The following is an 8,843-nucleotide window of genomic DNA, read 5'->3' on the forward strand; positions in this document are numbered from 1 at the left end:
GGAGCGCGCGTGCGGGCGCAGAGATCCGGATCCGGAGTCGGTTCTCAGAAAGAATGACTCGGAGCAGGTGAGCGACAGGTGAGTCTCTGTGGGCAGGTAACTCTAGAGGAGGGGGCGGGGCCGCTGTTTTGCCCCGGGCTGTTGAAGCTGCTCTAATTACCCCCGCGCGCGTGACCGAGAGCGCGCTCACGCCACAATAGAGACGCGTCATGAAAGAAGCACCGGAGGGACGCGCGTGCGCAGAGAGGACCTGAGGACCTGAGGACCTGAGGACCAGAGGACCAGAGGACCAGAGGACCTGAGGACCAGAGGACCAGACCTGAGGACCTGAGGACCAGAGGACCAGAGGACCAGAGGACCTGAGGACCTGAGGACCAGAGGACCTGAGGACCTGAGGACCTGAGGACCAGAGGACCTGAGGACCAGAGGACCAGAGGACCTGAGGACCAGGACCTGAGGACCAGAGGACCAGAGGACCTGAGGACCAGAGGACCAGAGGACCAGAGGACCTGAGGACCTGAGGACCAGAGGACCTGAGGACCTGAGGACCAGAGGACCAGAGGACCAGAGGACCTGAGGACCAGAGGACCTGAGGACCAGAGGACCAGAGGACCAGAGGACCAGAGGACCTGAGGACCAGAGGACCAGAGGACCAGAGGACCAGAGGACCAGAGGACCTGGACTCGTGGACCGGCCTGTTTCTCTCCAAACTTCCAACAAAATAACAGAATATTTCATAAACCTGTGTAATTTTGTTGGGAAATTTTCATATCCATAAATCCAAATTCTCCAGTTCTAAACCTGATTTAAAATCGATCTCCTCCACTTTAAGAATTACACAGAGTAAAAAGTGAAGTGTTCAAATCGACTCTGAAAGAGTCAGTTTGAACATTTCCTCAGTGTTTCTCTGAGTCACTCAGTTATATGAAGGTTTAGAGAGTAAACAGATAACACTTTGTAGAGTTATCCTGATTTAACTCAACAACACACAGAGGAGTTTTATTTTGACACTTTATTTGAGTTAATTCAAGATGAAATTCAGAACAAAACTGGTTCTTCTCTGGAGGGAGTTTGAAGTCAAATTAACACTAAGAGAAGTTAAATTAACTTCAACCAAATCAACTCTGACAAATCACCCCAACTCCAACACACATTTAACTCTCAGAGTTCAAATCACACTTTTTGAGTTCAAAACTCTATTAAATTATAATATCTAATATTTCACCCTTGAAATTTTGCTGTTCAAATCAGAAGAATTAGGATTTTATTTTGAATCACTTCCTCAGTTTCTTGTGTTGATTTCCTGTTATTTCTCTGCTTCAGTTTAAGTTTGTTTTATTGTTGTTTAGTTTTAAGTTTTTCAGATCATAAATCTGTTTAATTTTTTTTCTCTTTCTTTACTCGTCCGCGCGGTGAACGAGGATGACGTGACCTTTAACAAAAAATAACCCTAACCCTTAAACTTCATACAAAGGACACACCGATACCGATACCGATACTGATACCAATACCAGTACTGAGCTTCAGTAAACATCACAGGTTCAGATCCACAGATTGGTCAAACTTTCATCTGTGGAAGATTCCAGTTCAACTATGAGCTCAGATTTAATGTGTTTGGAACAAAAAAATAAATACAATTTTAATCCTTTCTCTGATTTTTGTTTTATTTTCTCCTTTTTCACCTTGAACAAAGATGAATTATATTCACTGAAAACACATGTTCAAAATAAATATAAGAAAAATATAAGAAAAAATAAATATAAATGTATATTGTACATCTGCAGACTTGAAAAATCTCCTTTTAAAAACATTTAGATTAAAGACGCACTGAGGAACTTTTCAGGTTGTTTTTTCAGGTTTCAGGTTGATGCTTTGCCAATAATGTTCCACAATAATGTTTTAAATTTAAACATGATGATGAAGCATTTATTCGACTCAACACCTGCTGCATTAAAAGCCTCATGTCCCGCGGACCACACGTTTGGAAACACACGGCGATAAAACAATAAAGTGTGAAGAAGATTGACACAGACGCAACTTTAACTCTTCATCTGATCAACACAATCTGATTATTTATTAGACAAATTAAAAGACAAAAATTAATAAACAATTTATAAAAGGAAAAAGAAAAAAACATAATGACGTTTTGATGAAGAAAAACGAGACATTTTCACAGTTTTTCCAGATTTTGTCAGAAAAGAATTTGACAAAAATAAAACCAAATTCAACAAGATAAAAACTGACCTAAACCAGGACTAAACCAGGTCTAAACCAGGACTAAACCAGGTCTAAACCAGGACTAAACCAGGACTAAACCAGAACTAAACCAGGACTAAACCAGGACTAAAAAAGTCTAAACCAGGACTAAACCAGAACTAAACCAGGACTAAACCAGGACTAAACCAGAACTAAAACAGGTCTAAACCAGGATTAAACCAGGACTAAACCAGGTCTAAACCAGGTCTAAACCAGGACTAAACCAGGTCTAAACCAGGTCTAAACCAGGACTTTACCAGGACTAAACCAGGTCTAAACCAGAACTAAACCAGAACTAAACCAGGACTAAACCAGGACTTTACCAGGACTAAACCAGGTCTAAACCAGGTCTAAACCAGAACTAAACCAGGACTAAACTAGGACTTTACCAGGACTAAACCAGGACTAAACCAGGACTTTACCAGGACTTTACCAGGACTCAGATGAGTCAGAAGAGAAACAGTGCCCCCTGGAGGCTGGTGGGACGTTTTGGCTGCTACACTAAACATGGATTTGACTCCAGATTTGCTCCTGTCAGCGCTGACCTCATGAGCTTCATTTGACTGGAGCTGGAGTCTGTGGGTGACGTTTCGTTCTCAGAACAGTTTTATATCGTGTGTGGTCAAGGTGCAGAGCCGTTCGTCACCGTGAGTCTCCCTGATAAGATCCGTTTGTGATTCACGCAGAGTTCCAAGACCACGAGACGAGAGGCAGGTGAAATGTCTTGCCCAAGGGCACATCAGTAGTTGCAGAGCTGCCCTCAGGCTTTTTACTAAACTTTACAGAGACTTTTGTGTTTGTGTCAAAACAGAAGAGAAAAAACAGAGAACAGAGTTTTTCTGGAGAAGTGAAAACGTGAACGTCTCTGTGTCTGACGTCAAACAAGTTTGATATTTTGTTCTGACGTGACGAGAAAATTCAAGAGGAGATTTCGTCCGCCTGTAAAAGGTTCTAATGTCGCTTCCTCGTCACAGACCTGGAGTTGTGTTTGTTTCATCGGCTCAAATAAACGTTATAATACAAAATACAAAATGATGTTGTAACACTGAGTTCTTGGGTTTAGTCGATAACTGAAAATAACAGAATCAACGATTGTGAATTAAACTTTTGGAGATTTTATGGTAAAGTACAAAGTCACTAACAGAGAAATCTGAGTCTTTCTCCCGTCTGGGATTCTGACATCACCACGTTCTAGAACCTGAAAACCAAACCAAACAATCGGATTTAGAAACACTGGGAGCGTTCACATGCTCCTCCTTATCCCGCTCACTGTGGGAATATCCCACATACACTAACCCGGGAAACTGAACCTGGAACACTGCATCTACATGCGCCATGACGAACCGGGACATTCAAAAAATAATAATAAAACACTGATGTGCATGTAAACACACTCAGTGTTCAGAACTGAAAAGTTCAGTTTTCAATTTTCAATCCCTTCACTGGAAATGTGCCGATACTTAAACTCACAGGAACGGAACCGAAAGAGCTGGATGAGTGTGTCAATACATCGGTGCATCGGTTCATCGGTGCGGCGGTGCATCGGTGCGGCGGTGCATCGGTGCATCGGTGCATCGGTGCGGCGGTGCATCGTGCACTCCACACACTGGCACCAGAATCATTTGGAGAACTTTAGCTCTGGAATTGTCAATCTCTGCTGAACGTGAAAACTTCCACTCCATGACATCACAAAGTGTCATCGTTGTGAATCAAGTGAGTAAATAAGGAAAATTGTTCTACAGTCGGTTCATTCACGACCAACATGAGTCAGTTCAGTCACATTTTCTTTGTGTTTTGTCGTATTTAATCAGATTTTCTGTATTTTACTCAAACAAAAGTCAGTTTGTCTCTTTTCTGTTGCAGGATCAGTTTGGTCCAAAACAGAGACACTGGGACATTTCTGTATAAACTGAACAAATCAGTGAGACGGAGACAAAGGCTCAAAACTGGGACAGTCCCGGGAAACAGGGACGTCTGGTAACATCATGCTGGTCGGTCATGGCAGCCGTGGCGGTCGTCGTGGCGGTCGGTCGTCGGCGGTCGGTCGTGGCGGTCGGTCGTGGCGGTCGGTCGTGGCGGTCGTCGTGGCGGTCGGTCGTGGCGGTCGTCGTCGTGGCGGTCGGTCGGTCGTCGGTCGGTCATGGTGGTCGGTCGTGGCGGTCGGTCGTGGCGGTCGGTCGTGGCGGGCGGTCGTGGCGGTCGGTCGGTCGTGGCGGTCGGTCATGGTGGTCGTCGTGGCGGGCGGTCGTGGCGGTCGTCGGTCGTGGCGGTCGTTCGTGGCGGTCGGTCGTGGCGGTCGGTTCGTCGGTCGGTCGGTCGTGACGGTCGGTCGTGGCGGTCGGTCGGGCGGTCGGTCGTGGCGGTTGGTCGGTCGTGACGGTCGTCGGTCGTGGCGGTCGGTCGGTCGTGGCGGTTGGTCGGTCGGTCGTGGCGGTCGGTCGTGGGCGGTCGGTCGGTCGGTCGTCGTGGCGGTCGGTCGGTCGGGCGGTCGGTCGGTCGGTCGGTCGGTCGGTCGGTCGTCGGACGGTCGGTCGTCGGCGTCGTCGGTCGGCGGTCGGTCGGTCGTGGCGGTCGGGTCGTGGCGGTCGTTCGTGGCGGTTGGTCGGTCGTGACGGTCGGTCGGTCGTGGGGTCGGTCGGTCGGTCGTGGCGGTCGGTCGGTCGGCGGTCGGTCGGTCGGTCGGGCGGTCGGTCGGTCGGGCGGTCGTGGCGGTCGTCGGTCGTGACGGTCGGTCGGTCGTGGCGTCGGTCGGTCGTGACGGTCGGTCGGGTCGTGGCGGTCGGTCATGGTGGTCAGTCGTGGCGGTCGGCTGGTCGTGACGGTCGGTCGGTCGTGGCGGTCGGTCGTCGTCGGTCGTGGCGGTCGGTCGGTCGGTCGGGGCGGTCGGTCGGTCGTGGCGGTCGGTCGGTCGTGACGGTCGGTCGGTCGTGGCGGTTGGTCGGTCGTGGCGGTCGGTCGTGGCGGTCGGTCGTCGGTCGGGCGGTCGTGGGGTCGGTCGGGCGGTCGGTCGTCGGTCGTGACGGTCGGTCGGTCGGGGCGGTCGTCGGTCGTGACGGTCGGTCGGTCGTGGCGGTCGGTCGTGGCGGTCGGTCGTGGCGGTTGGTCGGTCGTGACGGTCGGTCGGTCGTGGCGGTCGGTCGGTCGTGCGGTCGGTCGTGGCGGTCGGTCGTGGCGGTCGGTCGGTCGGTCGTGGCGGTCGGTCGGTCGTGGCGGTCGGTCGTGTCGGTCGGTCGTGACGTCGGTCGGTCGTGGGGTCGGTCGTCGTGACGGTCGGTCGGTCGTGGCGGTCGGTCATGGTGGTCAGTCGTGGCGGTCGGCTGGTCGCGCTCGTCACGTTGTGTTCGGCGCCGCGCGGGCGTCATCTGAAGTAATGTGAGTACTTGGCGAGTTCGGTCAAGGCGCCGCACACCATCACGGCGCTGGTCGCGTGCAACAGCAGCATCACGGCGTTAAGGGGAAGCTCCGCCCACATCACGTACGACTGCCACCACAGGAAGTAAACGCACAGCACCACACTGCCCCCGGTGAGCAGGAGGTGAACCAAACACAGACGCTCCGACTCTGTCAGACCACCCTGCACCCCTGCACACAAACACACACACACACACACACACACACACACACACACACACACACACACACACACACACACACACACACACACACACACACACACACACACACACACACACACACACACACACACACAGACACACACACACAGACACACACAACACACAACACACACACACACACACACACACACACACACACACACACACACACACACACACACACACAAACACACACACACACACACACACACACACACACACACACACACACACACAACACACACACACACACACACACACACACACACACACACACACACACACACACACACACACACACAAACACACAAACACACACAAAGAGACGCACACACAGACACACAAACACACAACACACAAACACACACACACACACACACAAACACAAACACACACAAAGAGATGCACACACAGACACACAAACACACAACACACAAACACACACACACACACAAACACACACACACACACAACACACACACACACACACACACACACACAACACACACACACACACACACACACACACACACACACACACACACACACACACACACACACACACACACACAACACACACACACACACACACACACACACACACACACACACACACACACACACACACAAACACACACACAGACACACACAACACACACACACAACACACACACACACACACAACACAACACACAAGAGACGCACACACAGACACACAAACACACAACACACAAACACACACACACACACACACAACACAAACACACACAAAGAGACGCACACACAGACACACAAACACACAGACACACAAACACACAACACACAAACACACACACAAACACACACACAGACACACAAACACACAGACACACACACACACACACACACACACAGACACACAAACACACACAGACGCACAAACACAAACACACAAACACACACACAGACACACACACACACACACACACACACACACACAAACACACACACACACACACACACACACACACACACACACACACAACACACACACACACACACAAACACACACACACACAAACACACACACACACACACACACAACACACACACACACACACACACACAGACACACAAACACACACAACGCACAAACACAACAAACACACACAGACACACAAACACACACAGACACACACACACAAACACACACACACACAAACATACACACACAACACACAAACACACACACACACACACAAACACACACACACAACACACAAACACACACACAACACACACACACACACACACACACACACACACACAAACACACACACAAACACACACACACAAACACACACACACAGACGCACACAGATTCAGATTTATTTTCTTCTTCTCTGATATTTCTTTCTCATCTGGATGTCGATTATTTTAAAATAATTTGTCAGTGAAATTATTTTGCTTCATGGACACATCATTTTTCTACTTTTACCTCATTTTCTGACAGATTTCAGTGTTTGTATCTTATATTTTGGTCAAACTTTTTTGCAGAGGTGGTTTTTACGGGTCTCAGGTTTAGGTCTTGTGTCCTTGTGGAGTTAAAGTGTCTGTGGATCTGGACACTGAGTTCGTTTTATTTTCCTGTATAAACCTCGTCCCCTCGGAGCCAAACAGGATTATTTGAGTTGTGTTTAGTTCTACGTTTGCTCACTGCTTTTGTTTGTAAGTTTTTGTTGACAAAAAGTCTAAAGTGAGAAGATTTTCAAAATAAAACTCTGAGACTCTCCGGGTTTGTGGAGGTTGGTGATAAAAAAAAAAATGAAACGAGTGAAACGAGATGAAGTAAAACTGTTGCACTCGACTCTAATGTGACTCAGTTCAGTCACATTTTATTTGTGTTTTGTTGTTTTTAATCCGATTTTCTGTATTTTACCCAAACAAAAGTCAGTTTGTGTCTCTTTAATGTTGCAGGATCAGATTGGTCCAAAACAGAGACACTGGGACATTTCTGTATAAACTGAACAAATCAGTGGTTTTATATAAATCTGTGGGACAGGGGACACAGGGACAGGACAGGGACACAGGGGACTGTCCCAGGAACATGGGAACAGGATGGGGACAGGGGGACTGTCCCGGGGACACAGAGACGACTCTGACGACTTCAGTTGTATAAAAACAGATACTCACCACAGAAGAAGAGAGAAACCTGCAGAAGAGCCAGAAGGAAGAGCAGAGCCACGTCCAGAGTGAGAGCAGCCGTGGGGTAAGACATCTCCAGACCTGAGACACACACACGAGTCACACCGAGAACCAGAAGAACCAGAAGAACCAGAAGAACCAGAGGAACAAGAAGAACCAGAAGAACCAGAGGAACCAGAGGAACAAGAAGAACCAGGGGAACCAGAGGAACAAGAAGAACCAGGGGAACCAGAGGAACAAGAAGAACCAGAAGAACCAGAAGAACACAGAAGAACCAGGGGAACCAGAGGAACAAGAAGAACCAGAAGAACACAGAAGAACCAGAGGAACCAGTGGAGTATTTCACGATTACTCACTTTTTTTGATGATCAGACTCAGAGTGAACAGGAAGTAGAAGATGAAGTATCCCAGGGTCAGTCTCAGCACGAGCTGGAAGCACGCGCCCGAGAGCTGGAGCGCGCGACCGTGAAGGAAACGTTCGTGCACGCGCGTGACAGTTGAGCAGAGGCTCGTGCACGCGGTTTGAAGAGTCGGGACATTTTCGAACAAAGATAAATAAAGATAAATAAAGTTAAAGGATACATCAGGGGCTGATCTTCCTAAAGAAACACAAACACGCGTCATAAATGAGGAAATAAATGAGGAAATAACGTCACGAGACCATCAGATTAAAGCTTCACGGTTTGTTTTGTGCAGGAGCCATAGCAACGCGTCACTCACCTCCTCCGCGCGCCGCCATTTTGAGTTTTCCCTCTTGAACGTTCAGGATTTAAACAGAAGAGAAGTGGC

General features: G+C 48.7%; 1 protein-coding gene across 2 annotated transcripts in view; it reads right to left on the reverse strand.

Annotated features, from left to right (window-relative positions):
• The window catches only part of eps8l2 (EPS8 like 2), a 66,345-nt gene extending 57,912 nt beyond the window's left edge, over positions 1-8,433 (reverse strand). Inside the window, exons 1-2 of one of the 2 annotated variants that reach the window (XM_055155842.1) lie at positions 8,411-8,433; positions 8,043-8,135 (exon numbers count right to left, since the gene is read on the reverse strand). The gene's annotated coding sequence lies outside the window, so the exon portion shown is untranslated. Of the gene's footprint in view, positions 39-8,042; positions 8,136-8,410 lie in introns of those variants that run through there. The other variant, XM_020933068.2, reaches the window with a different exon arrangement.
• Between the last annotated feature and the right edge of the window lie 410 nt (positions 8,434-8,843).

The sequence above is a fragment of the Boleophthalmus pectinirostris genome, unplaced genomic scaffold, assembly GCF_026225935.1.
Source record: "Boleophthalmus pectinirostris isolate CB_2022bp ecotype Guang Dong unplaced genomic scaffold, ASM2622593v1 HiC_scaffold_2, whole genome shotgun sequence".
NCBI classification, from domain to species: Eukaryota; Metazoa; Chordata; class Actinopteri; order Gobiiformes; family Gobiidae; genus Boleophthalmus; species Boleophthalmus pectinirostris.